This window comes from Galeopterus variegatus, unplaced genomic scaffold (assembly GCF_000696425.1).
Source record: "Galeopterus variegatus unplaced genomic scaffold, G_variegatus-3.0.2 Scaffold390, whole genome shotgun sequence".
Taxonomy (NCBI): domain Eukaryota; kingdom Metazoa; phylum Chordata; class Mammalia; order Dermoptera; family Cynocephalidae; genus Galeopterus; species Galeopterus variegatus.
In genome coordinates, this window is record NW_007726501.1 from 417455 (window position 1) to 437267 (window position 19813).

At 35.7% G+C, this 19813-nt stretch overlaps 1 pseudogene; it reads left to right on the forward strand.

Moving 5' to 3' along the window:
• Window positions 1-19595, forward strand: part of LOC103586902 — a 132209-nt pseudogene extending 112614 nt beyond the window's left edge.
• The last annotated feature ends 218 nt before the right edge of the window (window positions 19596-19813 follow it).

The following is a 19813-nucleotide window of genomic DNA, read 5'->3' on the forward strand; positions in this document are numbered from 1 at the left end:
AATTAACCAGGTAAAGAGAGAGGGTTGAGGAATATTTCGATCAAAGGGAATCCCATATGTAAAGTCTCCGAGGTGCCAGGTAACATGCCTTATTTGACAAAGAGCAAGATCACAGGCAATTCTTTTGTTTAACTGTTTGCAATGGAAATTTTAGACCTATACTAAATTAGAGCGAATACTATAAGATTACCGACGTACCGTCACCCAATTTCAATAAATAAACACACGGCCAGTCTTGTTACATCTACATTGCTGCCCACTTACCCTTCATACTAATTTATTTTGAAGATAACCTCAGGTATCTTAACATTTTATACATTAATTTGTATCTAAAAAAAAAAAAAAAAAAAAAAAGATTTTTTTAATGTGACCACAATAAAATAATCACACCTAAAGACCCAGAGTGACCCTAAGGTCTATGGTTTCAGGAAAATTGGACCACTGGCCTGTGAATGAAGGTAAATATCAGTGTCCAAGTGGACTACTTAGTAAGGCATAACTTGATTTAGTTAATCATGGATTCAAACTCTTTTGGTTCAAGAATAAGAAAGATATTCAGTTATGTTTTTTAAATTGTCTCCTTCAAATCTGCCAAAAAATAATTATTTTTCAAAAGCATAAAATTACCAAACTGAACTGAATTTATCAGCACCGCACTCTCCCGAGTGAGCCACGGGCCGGCCTGAACTGAATTTAAAGAAGAAAAAACTTTTAAAAGAAAAAAGTTGCTTTGGTCAAATAATATTTGATAAATCTCCCGGAAGAGAAAACAAGTTGCTCAATTTTCTTTTCCTTCAGAGTTACTTGGATTTCACAGAGTTTAAAAATATTTTTCTCTCACTTCCCATAACGGTGTCAAAAAAAGTTTTTTTCTCAATGAACCTCAGAAAAGCTTCCCTAATTAACAAGGAACACAAAATGTGTGCCGATAAGCTCCTTACAATTTAATTCACTCCAAATGTTAAAGAACCTTGCTATTTCTAGTAATTATATCCATAGAAGGCACCATTTGAAAAGGCTTCCACTGAAAATCAAAGTTAGAGAAATCCGATTGTATGCCTCGATCATACTTCAGCTCCTTTCTTTTACTTGCCTTATCACCCCCACTGAGGGCCAATATTTATAAAGCTCAAGCCAATATTTCCTTGAAATTTTTCTCTACTTTCATCTGATTCTTTAAAAACAAAAGAGAGAGGAAAAAAAAGAACAAAACTAAAAAAAAGAAAAAGAAAAGGAAAGGAAAGAAAGAAAAAGAAAACAATACTCAGGTTTACATCTGAACTTCAGAAGTACTATTAAGTTTCCTTCTAAACCACGCAAATCAGAAAACTCTTTGCAACAACAGAAAATTTAAAATAGCTTACATTTTACTGTCAATCCACAAAATAGCATTTGTGTAACACTGATGTAAATTATACTTTTGCATTTTTCAGGTATATTTCATTTTTAAGTACAATGATGATCTATGATATCAGCTTACAAGCTATTCCATATTTATCAACAGTGGAAAACTATGAATCCGTATCAAAACTATGACATAAAATCCCACATACATTATTAACCGTAGAAAGCGTAAGATAAACTGCTTCTTGATCCTGTCATCAAAATAAGCATTTAACAAATTACTAAATATCATGTTTAAGATATTTCATTTTCATTTTAAGTACTTTACCCTCCACTGAGCTTTTTTATTTAACATATGTCCAAGGTACAAAGACAGATCTTTTACCTTACTCTTTGATAAGGTGTCAGAGCTTACTTAAAGGTTTAAGAATAGAGCTGTTGAACTAATTATTTTTTTCTCCTGCAAGTTATATATGAGAATTGGTAGCAGCCTGTTGAAAGAACTTTACCTGTGGATAATAGCCCTTATCTCACTTCAATCTATCATGCTATCAATTTCTTTATTACAGGAGTTTACCTTTGGGCTGCTCATACACCAGTTGTCAATCTGTCCTCACTCAGACTTTGAAGCAAACCAAACTCAGGTGTGTTGTTCACCAGAATTGATTGTTTTTCTTCTTCCTCCACCTAGAACAGGTCTAGTCAAAATGCAAGCCTCTGGCACTCCAGATGTGCTGCATCACAGGGCAGAGCCAGAACTTTTTATTCCTGCCTTCCAGATCACAGCTTCATATCTGGAGATTTTCTAGATTTTGCTTCTTGTCCTAGTTTTTACCTTTGTCCACCCCACCCCACCCCCAACCAGTCACTAGAGCATTTAAAATGGTAGCTTTGAAAATACTAAAAAACTTAACTATTCATCAATAGTGGCCCCAATACATGATACTCCATAAAGTGAATTACTATTCATTGTAAAAAATAAAAAAGAAAGAAAATGAGAATGCTCTCAGGTAAAAATATGGAAAAATTTCCAAGACATATTAAGTAAAAAAGGAAGGTGTAGAATAGTACTATCTTTTGTGTTAAAAAAGGAGAAAAACATTCATAATTGCTTTTATATTCATAAAGACACTGAAAAGATACATTAAAAACTAATAACACTGGTTACTGGGGTTGTAGTGTGTGTTAACTAGGTGTGATGAAAGACAGGAGTGAAAAAGCGAATTTTCATGATATACCTTCTTATACTCTTTATTTTTAAACTATACTAATATACTGCCTATTCAAAAATTTAAATTAAAAAAGGAAGAAATAGTAGTTTTTCAGTGGGAGGAGGCAAAAATAAAGAAAGAAAATACTAAGAAAGTCTCACTCTTAGGCTATTAACACTACCGTTTGGTGGAAAGAATAGATTATCAAGAAACTGGAAAAAAAATTTTAGAAATGCTCCAGTGAAAGAAGCTAGGATTGGTTCTGGTTGAAGGACAGGCTAGAAAACCTCCAAAATATTATCTACTAATTCTATGGCTTTGTTGATTTGTATCCATGTCTTTAAAATGAGCAAAATGTGTTTTGAAGATGAATAACATTATAGCAGGATGGAATGCTCTGTCCTTAAGCATTTTCTTCAGTTTTCTAAAAGATATCGCATGTGCTGCGTCTCTCACACCTCAGATTCCGACGGCAGCCAGTGTGGTGAAGTGCGAAGCACCCGAGCCCTGGACTGAGGCTGATTGGCCCTAATTCCAGCTCTGCCTCTTGGTGGCTGAATGACCTGTGCACATTGTTTAGCCACGTGATGCCTTCTTTCTTCATCTCTACAGCAGGGATCAAGAATAGTATCTACCTCGTCAGGGCCCTGTGAACGTTAATTGAGTTAATACGTGAAAAGGATACTGTAGAACAGCATCTGGCTCACAGTAAGAACTCTGTAAATGTTTGCTATTTTACTTGTTCTTCGATTGTTTTGCTGTTTGTCTTTCTTCAAAAGTGCTGCCTACTGAGTCTAATACCCTTCCATTAACCCTCGTTCTTTTTTTCTCTCCCCTTTCTTTCCACCTCTCTTTTTTTAAAAGAAGGGATGCAATCATTCACTAAAACACTTCCATAGAGTTTTCGAGACAAGATCATCCCAAAGAAAGATGTTCATAAAGGAAATAGAAAGTATGGTGTTTGCCAGGGAAATTAAGAATGAAAAACATTAGCATAAAGAGAATCCTTTAATCGCTCTGTAAAGCTATAGGTTATCTCATTTGATCCTCACAACCACCCTTTGAGACCACTAGGGCAGATAAAGAATATAGGGCAAATGAGGTTAAAAGGGTTGCCTGAAGCTAAATTGCATATTGCAAGTTAGTGACAATATCTGACCAGCTCGGTTCAACAATTTAAGGAACACCTGCTAGAGTTTGGCCACTGTGCTGACCTCCAAATTCCAAAATGCCCTCTGCTACAAAGAGTTTACATGGTATGAAACGCCTCTCAGAGTTTTGCTCAACTTGATGATCATGCTACTTAAAAGTAGAAAAGATCAGGGATTCCCTGGCAAAAGATCTTGGGATGCATGATCTCGGGCAAACAACTTTACCACTCTAAACCAGTTTTCTCATCCCTAAAACGTGTGAATAATACTTACTACCAGGCAGGTGTAAGAGTTAAATGAGAGAATGAGTATAAAAGTAGTTTGTGAAAAAAAAGAAAAGAATTCTCCCTCCAGATTTTGAAATAAAGTTTTCTCTTTTTCATAGAACTATATAAAATAATAATAATAATAATAATAATAAAAGTAGTTTGTAAACCATAAAGTTCTATCACAGGTATTACTTTTTGTTATCTGATTTGGCAGAGGAATGCAAGATCAAACTAGGTAAAAGAATAAAGAAGGCCTGGTAGAAAAACATTTCTAGGTACCCAGCCCTTAAAAGACCTCACAGGAAGAGTAGCAAGATTACAAAAACTCATACTGTTTCCCCTGTGGAGGGTACCCACTGGGCCATCAGAGGTAGGCCACTTTGGTCAGTCCCATCCTAGCAAATGTATTATTTTCCATTTGCTCCAGTTGGTAGTGGTGGTAAGAGGTGAAGGGGGACAAACCAGACATCTGGTGCAGCATGAAACAGAAAAAAAACCTGTGGGAAAAAAAAAAAAAAAAACCTGTGGAAAATAGTGGAAGAACGAAAAGATATAGACAAGTGCTTGGGGCATTTCAGCTGGTGAGTGAGAAAGAGAGAAGCAGCCCCAAGACAGATGCAATCCACACCCTCCATCTGTAATCAGAGAGTGGCTCATATTCAGAAAAAAGTTTGTCCTCCCTCAGGGGAATCTTGAAGGCTGTCAATGTTCTAGCCATGAGAAAGCAAAAAATCTATATAGAACATTCCAACATGTGGAGGCCTGATAGAGCTCAGAGCAATGTTCTGTGGGAGTCTGACTCTTGCAGGCTTCTCACCTGGTGCACTAGAAATGTCGGCAGGAGGCATGTTTCACAGGGGAGGGGAAGGGGTGTCTGAACCTGCTCGGAGACAGGCCTACTGCTCATGATTTAAGGTGGCAGAAGAGCGGGGCAGTTAGGCAAACCAACTGTTAGTCAAACAACCTGGGTTCAAGTCCCAATTCCAATGCTTACTAACTTCACCTGTGTGATTTGGGGTTGCTTAATTTTGCTAAATTGCTTAACCGTGGTAACAAACTTGTCTAAGCTTCATTTCCTGATCTGTAAAATACAGGCTAATAAGAGTACCTTCCTCAACAATGTTGAAATGATTAAATAAGAAAATGTGTGTAAAGCAATTACAAAGTGCCTGGCACAAAGCAAGCAATCAATAAATGTTTGTTATTACAGGATTGTTTCAAAAGGCAAGTTTACTAGCTTACCTAGTTCCTTGGGTCTAAAGAATAGGAAATTAGAGTGGAAGAGAATGAAATCTTTTTCTCAGCATCAAACATAAGAAGAGACCTTACACACTCACTGGCAACTGAGATAAATTTCAAAGGTTTCTGTTTTATGAACTATTTTAGATAAATTGAAGACAGATATAAAAAAGCAACAATCTCAGTGACTAAATACCTACAATCACAGCTGTGTTTGGATTCCAGCTCCACCTCTCACTAGCTCTGTGTCCTTGGACAAGTCACATAAGCTTTGTACCTCTGTTCCACATTTCTAAAATGAGGATGATAATAACAGTACCTACCTCATAATGCTGCTTGGAGTAAGGATAAGATGAGACAATGTATGTCTTAGTACAGTCCCTGGCAAATAAAAACTGGTTAATAATGACAGGTATTACTGTTTCCTTCACTGCAAAAAAAATAATAATCAGAGGGCTATTTTTAAATTAAATTTAAAGCCCACTTCTCTGAGTAGGGAAAGCAAAATATACTGCCTATTGTGAATCAGTTCTTGCTCTCATCAGAAGTAACTTTTCTTCTCTGAAGAAAATTTGTTAGTTTTCCCTAGAAAGATTGATTTACCCAGGGTATCATAACCCTTTTAGATTAGACCACCCTACAATCTGGCTGTCATTATTATGCTTTAACTAAACTATGCAGGAAATTTATCTGGGGTAATTGAAAAATTTGAATTGTCTCTGGGAGCTATGATTAATATTCCACCCATATTTATGCACTGTATTTTATAATTAAGTCATAGCCATAAAAGCAGTAAAGAAAATGTCTCAAAAAATTTCTAACAAAAATCAAACAAAACACATTTGCTTAAAGCTTTGTCAGTCTTACAATAATTCGTTCCACAGATTTAAAAAGTTTGCTAGTTTAGTAAAATTAAGCAGCAATGAAATAAAAATATATATTAAGGACATCAGAAAATATAAATACACCCATTCATTTATTCATTCAATAAACATTTCTGAATGCTTACTATGTGCCAGACACTGCCTTCTGTTTTAATATCAAATATACTTATTTGTTCACTCTTACAAAGTTCTTTTATTTGTCATTATCCACATTTCATTCAAATTTTCCTGTGATCTGATAATACTGCCATCAGGATGAAATCTATTAAATATAAAAACCCTGTCACTTTAAGAATTTGTAATGTTTTTCCATTAACATTCCTCTCTGGTTTTATGTACTTGGTCTGTGCTGTGGGATGTAGCATAAATTATCTGCCTTCAGCAAAACGAACAGCTGAAATGCACGTCTGCCTGACAGTGCTTGTTAGGCCATTAGCTACTGGGAGCACACACTACTAGGGATTGTCTGCCTTTCAGTTGCCTGAAGAAAGTCTTTAACTAGTTCAAAACATGAGTTTGGTCATCCAGTACCCAAAACAAGTCCAGTATTGTAGCACCATAATTAGGGGTTGATTAACAAACATGATGAAAACAATCCCAGGATGTTTAAAGAAAAGTATCACCACAAATGAATGCTTTGTGCTTTACTAAAAGCCAGCAACAGGATAGAATGAAACAATATTTTTAACAAAATCCTTCTAACACAGCCTAAGAAGATTAGTATATTTTTAAAATAACATGAAAATGGTTGTTATTTAGCTAAGAAGTATTCTTCAAATATCACCTCTTTCAGTCTCTTCACATCGTTACATTCGTGTGCTTGCTATATCTGGAATACCCTGCCACACCTCTCCATCTCCCCCTCCTATCTCCACACCATGCCTCATGGAAATCTTTTCCAGCCTTGCACAACTCAACTCAGCTCAGATTCCCTGCACCCTCCCGCCCTCACCCTCACCTACCACCGCAGGGTGCTTTCACATGGCCCTGGCTAGAAGAAATCTGAGCACCCAGAGAAATCTGGGCACCAATTCATTGCCCTTCTGACCTCTCTTGCACCGTCTCCTAAGCCACCTTGTTTTATAGTTATTGGTTTCCATATCTGTCTCTTCAACTAAACTTTTGAGTTTATTCATTTTGCACTTCACACAGTGCCCCCTCCAAATTCTCCTAAGGATCAGGAGAGTGAGCCCAGTGAATGCATTCACACTTAATGTGCATACTTCAATTTTCTTATCTAGCAAATGAGCATAATAATATCTGTCCTGCCTAACTGGAGTTTGTCATGCCATCAAATCAGATAATAAATGTGAAAGTGTTCTTGAAAACTACAAGTACTACATGTTTTGTCTTAATCCATTTGGGTTGTTATTTTAAAAATATCTTAGACCGGGTAACTTATAAACAACAGAAATTTATTTCTCACAGTTCTAGAGACTGGGAAGTCCAAGATCAAGGCACCAGCAGATTTGGTGTCTGGTGAGGACTCTCTGCTTCACAGGTGGTGACTTCTTGCTGTGTCTTCATGTGGTAGAAGGGCAAAAAGGCTCTCTGCAGCCTCTTATTATAAGGGCACTAATCCCATTCCCAAAGGCCTCACCTCTTAATATTATTTGACTGGAAATTAGGTTTCAACATATGAATGGCAGGGGTTGGGGGAAGACACAAACATTCAGACCATAGCACATTCACTGGCAAGCAATTTGACAGTATTTATCAAGAGCCTTAATTTTTTCATTTTTTCTTATTTACTAGTTATACTTCCAATTATCAATCCTAAGGAAAAACTGTAAACATGAAATAATTTTCAGTACAACTATGTTCAAATACTATCTATAATAGTAAAAAGTGTGAAATAATTTAAACATCCAACAAAGTGCCTTAGTAAATTACTGCACATTGACTTAATAAAACATCATACAACCATTTTTAAATCATAGAAATTATTTTAAAAGATGATGTAGTTACAAACATGAAGAATGTATAAGATCTAGTGTTAAAAGAAAAAATGTAGTATCAAAGTTGTACACCTACTTTGACAATATGTAAAGAAGAAACACCTACACACACAAAAAATTTGGTTAAGGGAAGTACAACAAAATACTAATAAAAGATTTTTAGGGGTAAGAAGATAATAGTATTGTTTCTTCTTTATATTATTTTGTATTTTTGAAATATTGCAAAATAAATACATATTACTTTGAAAATATAAAGAAAGGTAAACTTTGAACAGTAGCTTAAAAACTATATAAGTGCAAGCTATTAGAATTGTGTCTTTGGGAAGGGGGAAGAGGAACGGGTAAGGGGTCATGAAAATTGACTATAATGTATATTGAGAAGTTAAAATAAAAAAATAAATAAATGAAGCAGAAAGCTGATTTAATTGTAAAAAAAAATAAAAATAAAAATAAATAGGGCCGGCCCGGTGGCGCACTGCTACAGTGCGCCACTTGGGAGCGCGGCGGCGCTCCCGCCGAGGGTTCGGATCCCACATACAGACCGGCCGCTCACTGGCTGAGCGAGGTGTGGGAGCAACACTGAGGGTTGCGATCTGTTGCCGGTCATGAAAAAAGACAAAAAGGAAAAATAAATAAATAAATAAATAAAAAATAAAAATAAATAAATAAAAATAAAATTGTGTCTTTGGATTGCATCACTTCATTATATATATGTAGGCTCTAGGATAGTTCATTTTCTTAAATAAAAATAAACTAATTAAATTAAGCTATGCTGTATTTAAGCAGTACTTGGTAGACAACCAAGGAAAAATTTAAACCATATTTCTTCTGCCCATACTAAGAAATAACTTCAATAATTTTAACCAGTGAGTAAAAAAGTCACTCCTCTTTTTATTACTTAGATATGTTGTCACCCACTGTGAGGACCTGTCTTCTAGCTTTATATGTGAGTCATAAATGCCCTAATGTTATTTTTAAGAGTATTTCAGAATCTGCAGTTACCTTTTACTTTCACTTCTGAACCTTATCCTTCTTAAATAAGGTTGTTCTGTTTGAAAGAATCATATTTGCGCATGTGTTCAGCAAGCTTAAGTACTTTTCTAGGTCATGAGCAAATGTCAAGGTTAACAGGGTTTTCAAATGTAGTTCATGGTACTAAATGTTTCCATACTGGATGAATTTTTTTTAACTGAAAAAGACGAAGAAAAGAAAGTGTCTACTATCTATCAAATCTCATTTCATAAAGTCACATTTTGAACATAAGTGATTTTATATTATCTTAAATATAAAATTGCAAATATTTGCTTCTCATTTTCGGGTACTTTTCATGTATCTTGAAAAGCACATCTCTTTCTGGAGGTTACAATTCTCTTTCTGTTTCTAGTAGTACCTGTACTGATTTAACTTACATAAAAATAGTCTTTATTGAGGAAAAAGGAAATCAAACCCTCGAATTTATTCCAAATCTAAATCTTCCTTTTAGAGCACTGAATAACAAAACTGCTTTATTTGAGTATGCCATTACTCTTTCCCAAGTTAATTTTATTAATATGCTTTTTCATTGAATTTTTTCACTCACATCTAAGTGACCCAAATGCTTTATCAAGTGACCAAATCAAGTCAAGGATAAGAGCTGCTATTGATGCTATTTTAAGAGGAAACAAAATGCACTGAATCTAGACCAGCTCCTATTCTGTCAAAATGCACCATATCTTTGGCACGTACATGTTACATGTTACCAATAGGAGAAACAGTGACAAGCTGACAATGTAGTTCATTCCTACTGAATGATTTGACTATTTTATCTATGGATATGCCCTGAAACTTTTTAAAACAAAAATATGGGTAATACATGAAACCACATATTTTGATTCACAACTAGGGAATTTAGAAATTACTTGCTAGTTACAGATAATCATCTAGGTCTTTCAAGGACAAGAAGTGTCTCTTTTACTTTTGTATACCCAGTATCTAGCACATTGCCTGCTCATTGTAGGTGCTCAATAAATGTTTGTTAAACTAGTGACCCAGTAACATAATTGACTCATTGAAAAGCAATTGCCAAGCTGTACCACACTGCAATAGGCACTGTGGCTAATTAGCTCAGTTTATTTGTGCAAAGAGCTGAGGTCAAGGACTCAATTTTCAAAAAGGTCTTTTGGCCTTGTTCTAGTAACAATTTCATATCTTGTTCCAACAAGCCATCTCTCCCATGAATGCAAGGAGAATTAGACAAGCAGAGGGATAGAAATAGTTTAGCACAATTCATCACCATTCTAAGACAAATAATTTAGCAATTAAACTGATAATAAATGAGCTGTGCATCCTTTTGATACAGAAAATTCCAATATTTCAGTATGTAAGACTTGGTTATAAGAGGAAAATAATAATGTTAACTACTGATCTTTAAATTAATATGAACTAATATCTAATATCTGTCTCACTTTTATTGTAACTGGAAAGTTTGTCACAGAGTTCCACTTCTAAGGATAATTGCCTTTTTGTAATTGCTATGAAAGGGCATTTAATCCAAAACATTTGGTTAATAAAAGGATTTCTATTTTTTGATAAAAGTATTTCAATAAAATACTTTGCAAAATAAATAATACCAATAGATGGAAGACATATAGCCTAAAAAATATACCTTTTTCAAGGACCTCCAAATAAACTTCTATCATGAATGGAGTTTATGTCACAGGAGAATTTTAATTTGTGTTCAAGATCTCACTAGCTTTAATATCTCAAGAAAGTCAACCAGCTTCTGTGTGTACATTTTCTCGCTGGGAAAGCAGAGATAATGCTACTTCTGCTCCACAGGGGGTTCTGTGTGAATTAATTGGTTAATGTTCTTAAAGCACTGCCTAAGTGCTAAATGTTATCATTAGTGTACATTGTATATCTCTTTGCAATTATCTGCCACCTTAAAATGCTATGGCTTGTAAGGGTGCCTCTCTGCTGGAATACTTACAAAGGTTAGAGAAAGTTCAAGAAGTTAAAAAAAAAAAAGCATGTGGGCTAAATTAGGGTAGAAGAAAGGGAAATTTGGAATTTGGCACATTTTATTACACGCTTCTTGTTACACCAAGTTACATTCTGTTAGTCCATTTCGGTTGCTTATAATATAATACCTGAAACTGAGTAATTCTTAAAGGAATGCAACTTATTTCTTACAGTTTTGGAGGCTGGGAAGTCCAAGGTCCAGGGAACACACCTGGTGAGGGCCTTCTTCTGAGTGGTGACTTTCCATAGCAATGCAGGGTATCACAAGGCTAGAATGGGAAGAGCTCTCTCATGTGCTCTCTATAAAGCCATCAGTCCACACCCATAATAACTCATTACTACATGAATAGATTAATAACCCATTCACAAGGGCACATCCTCATGATCCAATCCTCTCAAAAGCCCCGTCTTTCAAATATCAAAATCAGATTACCCACCTCTTAACAAACACAGTTACAGTGGAGATCGAGTTTCCTACACACGAACTTTTGGGGGACACATTCAACCCATAGCACATACCTCTTGAAATTGTAGATCATTATTCTAGAAGAAAAAATTTAGCCACACATATTTGAGTTCAAAATATGCTGTGTAGTTTTAAGAAATCAATTTAACATACAACTAAGCAATTAAATTGTGCATCAAGATAAAGTTATAATTTATTTTATAATTTAATGATTAATTATAACAGTTATATGTTTAATCTGATTAATTGAAAGAGTCTGTCTGACATCAACAAGACCAGATCCAACATTGCCTATCTTTGCTTTTGCTGCTGTTAATGTCTTAGAACATTCTTTGGAAGAGAAATTCTTAAATGCATGGAATGAAATTTCAACTGAATTAATAAGAACACCAATAATAACAGTTGTTATGATACCTTATGTTTGTAAAATGATTTATAATTATACCAGGTGGCAAAAACTGTGAAGCGTTTGAGACTTTACCCTATTTGCAAACTAACAGGCTGCAAGTTCCATGGATGCTGGCAGAGGATAAGAGATTCCTAGATGAGAGACAAAGGACAGTTTGTCATTCATAGCGATAGTGGTAGCCAGAGCATCTTCATTTTCTTGTACCAGTTCTCCAAGTCCCAATTCCCACAGGGTGACACAATGAAGGCCAAGAGACAGCTGCACACACAATGGGTTGTACTACAGGAGAAGAACCCTGAGCTTAGAAAACCCCAGTCTTTTCCTTCTGCTCCAGAGAAAGACTTTCTCTCTTCCAAGGATGTCTGCTATGCCAACGATCATGGAGGGGGGGAAAGTCCAGAATAAAAGACATACATAAATGTTAGACAACCATGGAGGATTATGTACCAATGCTAGGGTGACAATATGTCCTGGTTTGCTTGTGACAGTCCTGGCTAATACCTATTGTCTCAGCTTAATTATTAACAGCACCCCCTCTCACTCTCACAAGGATCCCAGTTTGGGCAAAAAATTATACGGTCACCACACTTAAAATTCCTAAAAAATTTCTCTGCCTGGTCAGAGTACTGCTGAGCTTGACAGGTCAATCAAATAGCAAAAGAGAATGGAGGTCAAAAGGGGTAAAGTCAAATCATCCATATCATTTTAATAATCACTAAATGAAGAGAACTTCAAGCACTGATTTAGAAGGAAAGAGATTATTTCAGGAAAAATAAAAAGCTAATTTGATCATTAAGACAAACCACTAAAAATGGCAACTAAAGCTTTCACGTGGCTGGTGTAACAGTTATATTATTTTGCCCAAATACTTGTCCATCTTTACTGAGAAATCCCAGGTAATTTTTACCCTAAGTATCCCTGAAACTAAGAAATTTTCTGACTTTCCATTTTGAGTTGTAAAGAATATTATAAATATCCAGTGCTTTATACCTGCATCCAGATAATCCACTCCTGCCAGGTTCCCCATCCTCTGTCACCCCTCCACACAGTTCAAGCTATTTGACTTCAACAGCATTCCATGCCTGTCCTCATCCCTTTCTCCTATTCCCCCACCCTTGGGCTCAACTCTGACCCCGGTCTCTACAATCAATTCTGACCTTAGACAATAGTGATTTAGTGAGTTTTAACTCAATACTATAGAACCAGGCTCAATTTATCCCTTCTGACTGGCCCAACTAGCCCAGTTCTGTAGAGAGCACTTTGGCCTTATTGCAAAAGGCTTCAGTATCCATCCAGACCTCCATTTATGGTAAGTCAATCCTTGACGGTCTCACTCCCTGAACTTGGATTGGTACTTCAGTCCCTGGGGATTGGGACCCTGCCATACTCTTGTCAGGCTCTGCGCAGGGAAGAGAATCCTGCATCAGATCCTAAGTCCTGAGGCAAGGATATTGTAATGCCAATTTGACCATACTGATTTCAAATGCACCTGTGCTTTGCATGCCTATTGAAGAACACCGTTATCTCTACATGGGGCTTTCAAGATATATATAATTTTTTTTTCCTTTTTGTCTTTTTTCGTGTCTGGCAACGGATCGCAACCCTCAGTGTTGCGCCCGTACCGGACCGGGACCGGCAACGGGATCGCAACCCTCGGTGTTGCGTCCGCACCTCGCTCAGCCAGTGAGCGGGAACTGGTCTGTATGTGGGATCCGAACCCTCGGCGGGAGCGCCGCCGCGCTCCCAAGCAGCACACTGTAGCAGTGTGCCACCGGGCCGGCCCAAGATATATATAATTTTACTGGCACATCTTCCACCTCATATACCATGGAGAGCCCATCAGACTGGACTTCCTCTCTAAACCTACCCAGAGTCTCTCATGATAATGACCATTTCAAAAACCTCTGTTCAAGTACAGACCTATTCCTTACAATCCTGCCAATTGTGCCCCAAATGGCCTGTTCATACTTGATTCTGTTCTGACACATCACTGAGAATTTCTGTATTGCTGTTCTCCTTTCGCAACTATACCCAACAAATTAATTACGTGATTCCAGCGGGTTTTCAGTATGAAAACAAACAAGTTTAACAAAAAGTCTGTGTTGCAAAATAGTTTCAGCATGCGCTGGATTATTAGAGTGCCTGTACTTCCTTCATCATAAATTTTCAATTCATACGAGTTCTTGAGGGAATTACTTAAATCTCAGTGTAAAATAAAATTACACGACTCCATGGAAAAAATTGTATACATATATATAATAATTGCAATTACATGAAGAGAAAAATTATGGATGTGAGCAAAGCCTAAACAACTACCCACAAACAGCAATGCATTTTACAGACAATTGAATAGTTAAGTTAGAATGATATAATTTTAGGGTTGTGTTCTTTTTTAAAAAATATTCATTTTTTATTTTGAAAAGGAAAAGAAAATTATAATAGTTATCATAATACTTTACAGGCATGCTGAGATAACTCAATGAAATATACTGTAGTCATTAATGCTTCCTTTTTAATAAGCTCTTCCTTAATCATATTTTTGTTTAATTTTATGTTGACTTTAGAACATACCTCCCTTCATATGCACACGTGTGTTTTTCAGAGGCCCCAAAAGGTTAACAACTGTTATGTATCATTATACACTAACAGTTTGTTCTAATGGATAAGGACTGAATCAGCATCTTAATATCTTCCTCTTAGTTCTATGGCCCTGGCAAGCCACTTAACATCTATAACCTCTGCTTCTCTTTCAAAAAGAATAATAACAATTGTTGAGTTGGGAAAATATCTATAAAGTATATTTATATTAAGATCCTTCAGTGAAAAATGAGAAACAAATGTAAACTAACATATTATAAAGACCCAGTTCAGCTAGCTAATTTTCCTAGTATAATACATGAAATTCTTATTTGATAGAAATGTGTTCTTGGAGAATATTGACTATAGAATTAGACTATTAGTATATTAAAACACTTTGCTAAATATCAGAACATTCTGACAAATTTTAAATGAGAAACATAGTATGACATGTAAAAACATAATTTTTTCCATGGGTCCAAGTTAGGATGTGCAGTTGTAAAGAAAAAAATTTCTTTGAAGAAATTTTAAAGTTCTTCTAAACCACGTGGTAGTACTTCCACAGATTCATCAACTGTAATGATAAACTTAAAAAATCTTGCTTTTTCACAAGTCATTGAAGAAATATTGCAGCAAAGATTAATTACCTTTCTGCTGTCTAGAAAGTGTTAACTTCAAGCTGTTAAATGAGTGAATAGAGATCTATTATGACTTCAACAAGATTATTCACCGTGGGGATTACTGCTATTAACAGTAGGAAATGTATCATTTAAAGACATTAAAATTGAATGGAAATGTTTTTCAACTATTTAAATAAACGTCCTTGTTCTTTACTTCACAATAAATTTTGCTTTTGATAGATCTTTCTTGTAGGAGTTCATGGAAGATTTTCCAGGTAGTGCCATTTCAGATGGCTTTTATATTTTTTAACCTCTGTATTCCAATTTCTGTTCTATAGAGACAGTGGCAGAGAAGTTATTAAGTTGGTGTAATTTAACAATGTTTGCAATCTGATATATGAGGACACTATTCCAGCTACAAACATTACCCCAGTATAGCACTGTCAGCCAGGTACTTATTTCAAGAGTAGACAAATTATTTACATTCAATGATCTCTGATACTAAATTTGTTAGCTTTCTTCCCATATGTTCTAGATTCCATGTAGGGAGCTTGATAAAATATAAAACATATGGGTCAATATAAAAAGAAGAGAACAATCTATATTTTAAAATCTTTGAAAATTATGAAATACTCTCTCCAAAAATCAAATTGGTACAGATTTAAATTTATGTTTATTTCGAATGCTGGCCAGGGTGCAATAAAATGGACGCGTATATGTTCACTCCATTTTGGAAAGTAAACTGATACTTCTAGGAAAGTAATTTGGTTGTATGAATCAAGAGCCTCATAAATAACCTGACCCTTTGACCCAGTATTACTACTTTGGGAGTCCATCCTTGGGAAGTGATGCAAAATGTTGACTATTTACCCCCAAAGATGTGCTAAAGATATTTATAAAAGCAAAATGCCAGAAACAATCTGAAAGTCTAATGAAAGTAATGCTTAAAGCAAATTACGGCAATAGAAAGAATGGAATATATTTTGTAGTTATTAAAAATTATATGTACAAATATTTTTAGTGACAAGCTAATATGCTTATAAAATGAAAGAGGCAGGATATGAAATTGTATGTGAAGGGCTGGCCAGTTAGCACAGTTGGTTAGAGCATGGTATTAGAACACCAGGGTCAAGGGTTTGGATCCCCACACTGGCCAGCTGCCAATAAAAAAAAAAAATTGTATGTGCTCTATGATCTAATGATCTAAACGGGAATAGTTGTAGGAAAGTGGATTTTAGAAAAAGAAAGATCAAGCGGGAATTTTATTGACAAGTGTTATTTCTAACAGTGTTATTTCATCTAACAGTGTTATTTCTCATTATTAAAAACAGTGTTATTTCTTCTAATTTGAGGAGTCTGTGGGTAAATTTTTTCTGGTTCTTAATTTTCAGTATTTTCTAATTATTTTATAACAAGAATGTACTATTTTTGTAATCATAGAAAAATAATGAGTTGAGAACTGATAGCAAATAAACTTTATTTTTTTAAAAACAGGAACATGGAAGAAAGGTCTTCATATATGGTCAAATTTTTTAAGAAGCAGATTATCTAACAGTGGATATAGATTGATCCTATTTAAAAAAAATAAAAACATATAGTCAAATTCATAGAAACGAAAAATAGAAAGGTGGTTGCCAGTGGATGAGAGGAAGGGAAAATGAGGATGATGTTTAATAGATATAGTTTCTGTTTTGCAAAATGTAAAGTTCTGGAGATCTGTTGCACAGCAATGTGAATACACTTAACACTACTGAACTGGTGTTTAGTGTGCTTAAAATGGTTAAAATGGTAAATTTTATGTTATGTGTTTTGTTTACCACAATTTTTAAAAGTATAATTATACCAAAATTAGTATGTATGTGGGTGTGTATCAGCATAAAGCATCTAATTGTTAGCAAGAACAGTTGTTAGAAATGGAGAAAGGGGATGGTCAGGAGGGTTTGTTGTTTGTTTTTTTACTTTATATCCTTCTGTATAATATAAATATTTTCAGTGAGCTGGTACTACTTTCACAATTTTCCAAAAAAAAAATTGGGATGAGACCTGCGTGCGTTCATGATTTCTTGACTCTAATTGCTATAACTTTCAATGAATGAGTAATGAGTTAAGTGACTTGTATCCAATTTAATAATCAATAGAATATGCAGCCTGCAGATCAAAGCAAGACTGAGAAACATTTAAACACATGTATCATTTCCCTAAAAAGTTACCTGACCTTTTAAATCAACTTTTCAATGGCAAAGTACTGGGTAGGTAAAGAAAAGATTATTGTACTTAGAGGATAGGCCAGAACAGATGAAATTTAGAAATTAACTGATCAGTTCACATTCGAGTATAAGAATAAAAATTAAATTGGATAATTTTTAAGTACTTATTAAAAATTACCTATATAAAATGAGCTAATTAATAAATAGCAGAAACATGACCATTTGTAATCACAATTTGTATTTCTATTTATGGCTGTTTTATTTACAGCAACAGTGACAGATAAAGAAAATAATTCATTCATCAGGCTTTGGTGATCATATACACCTGCTCAAAGTGCTGGAAATCAGTGTCAAATTCTCTGAATATACTAACAAAGAACATTCATTCATTTATTCACTGAGTCTTCCAATAAACTTTTATTGAGTAGTTACCACTCTCTGTCAGGTGTCATGTGAGTCTATAACAACTAGAATACAGTTTTACAATATTTGCTGGATATCACCTATGTACTTAGCACTATGCTAAATATGATGGCAATTATTATAGAGGAATGTGGACAGACAACTATCATTTCTACAGAATCAGCATTTAAGATAGAACTTTAGATTAGAAGGAATATTAAAGCAGTGAGTCCTTGCTTTTTTAGTTAACACTTTTTTAAATGAGATGATTATTCTATTAGATATTTATTTTCCTTAGTGACCTTATTTGAGAAAATAAAACATTTGCAAACGTGTGAGTTTCCCAACTTTATTTTAAAACTTTACAAGTACATGAAATCCAAAAGTTTAGAAACTATTGTCCTAGAGGTCACAGAGAGAAAAGTATATATTTAATTCTGTAAGCGATTGGAACAGTCTCATAGTAGTGGAATGACAAGATAGGAGCAGTATAATTGAAATGGATTGGAGGCTTATTATTTGTTGACATCTCCTTAATAGACTTTAATAAAGGTAATTTAGTAAAATGTAAAAAATGTTTTAATATAAAAGGAGAAGCTACTGATAGAATAATTTAAATAGAAAATATGAAATACAAATAGAATGAGGATATAAGCTTCGATGGTCCAAACTATTTCCAAATACACACCCACCCACCCATACAACCCAGTGACAATGAGGTTAGCATGTGTGCACTAAATAGAGATAGTAGAATCAACTCAATACATTATGTATATATATTCTGTTCAACTCTATTGTTCACAAACCTAAGGAAAAGAGTAATTTCTCAAGTGTTGCTCTATTTTTTTTACTAAGATGTATTGTTATTTAATGTTTTTGTAAATGGAATTAGTAGTACCCCAATTTTAATTTTGGAGCATGACAGTGACCCAAAATTAATTTGTCACTGCCTTGGCTTTCTCGAAGTATAAAATAAAAGAAAAAGCAAAGACTGATAAAGCTGTTGTTTATTTTGTGTGAATGAACCAAGATCAATCCTACAAATCATAAAGTGAATCTTTGGATTGCAGAAGACAGCATCTGCCAGGGTTCCATTTTTTAAAAACTAGCATTTCTATAGCTTTCTTTGTTTCTCCCTTGCCATAGGCAGATGTCTTACACTGTTTAGAACATCAAATAGTGGGCAACTCGAAGTGACACTGCTATGGAAGGTGGGTGCAGGTTGTGGGCACCCTGGTGTGATCCGCCTGCTTGGCTGGTTTGAGACACCAGGGGGTTCATGCTGGTCCTTGAGAGGCCTTTGTCTGCCCAGGATCTCTTTGACTACCTCACAGAGAAGGGCTCGCTGGGTGAAGGCCAAAGCCACTGCTTCTTTGCTCAGATAGTGGCAGCTGTCCAGCACTGCCATGCCCATGAAGCTGTCCATTGTGACATCAAGGATGAGAACATCCTGATAGACCTCTGCTGGGGCTGTGCCAAACTCACTGATTTTGGTTCAGGTGCCCTGCTTCATGATGAATCCTACACTGACTTTGATGGGACAAGGGTGGACAGCCCCCTGGAGTGGATCTCTGAACACCAGTACCATGCATTCCCAGCCACTGTCTGGTCACTGGGTATCCTCCTCTATGACATGGTGTATGGGGACATTCTCTTTGAGAGGCTGAGCTCCACTCCCCTGCCCCTATCTCCCCAGACTGCTGTGCTCTAATCCACCGGTGCCTGGCCCCCAAACGCTCTTCCTGACCCTCACTGGAGGACCCTGCTGGACCCCTGGATGCAAACACCAGCTGAGGATCCACTCCTCAACCCCCCTAAAGAAGGCCCCACCCTCTTGGCCTGCTCCTTGCTCTCCTAGGCCTGGCCAGGCCCCCACTGGTCAGAATAGCCATCCCATGGCCATGCCACACGGATAGATAGACATCAGTTGACCTGGTTTTACAGGTCATTAAAAATCCAGTATTATTAAGGTCAGGAATTGCTAATGAGGGGTCAGAAGACATAAGCCAAGTCTGCCCAGTCCCCATCCCAATCCTGTGAAGGAACCTTCCTCCCAGAACCTGTGGTCCCTTATTC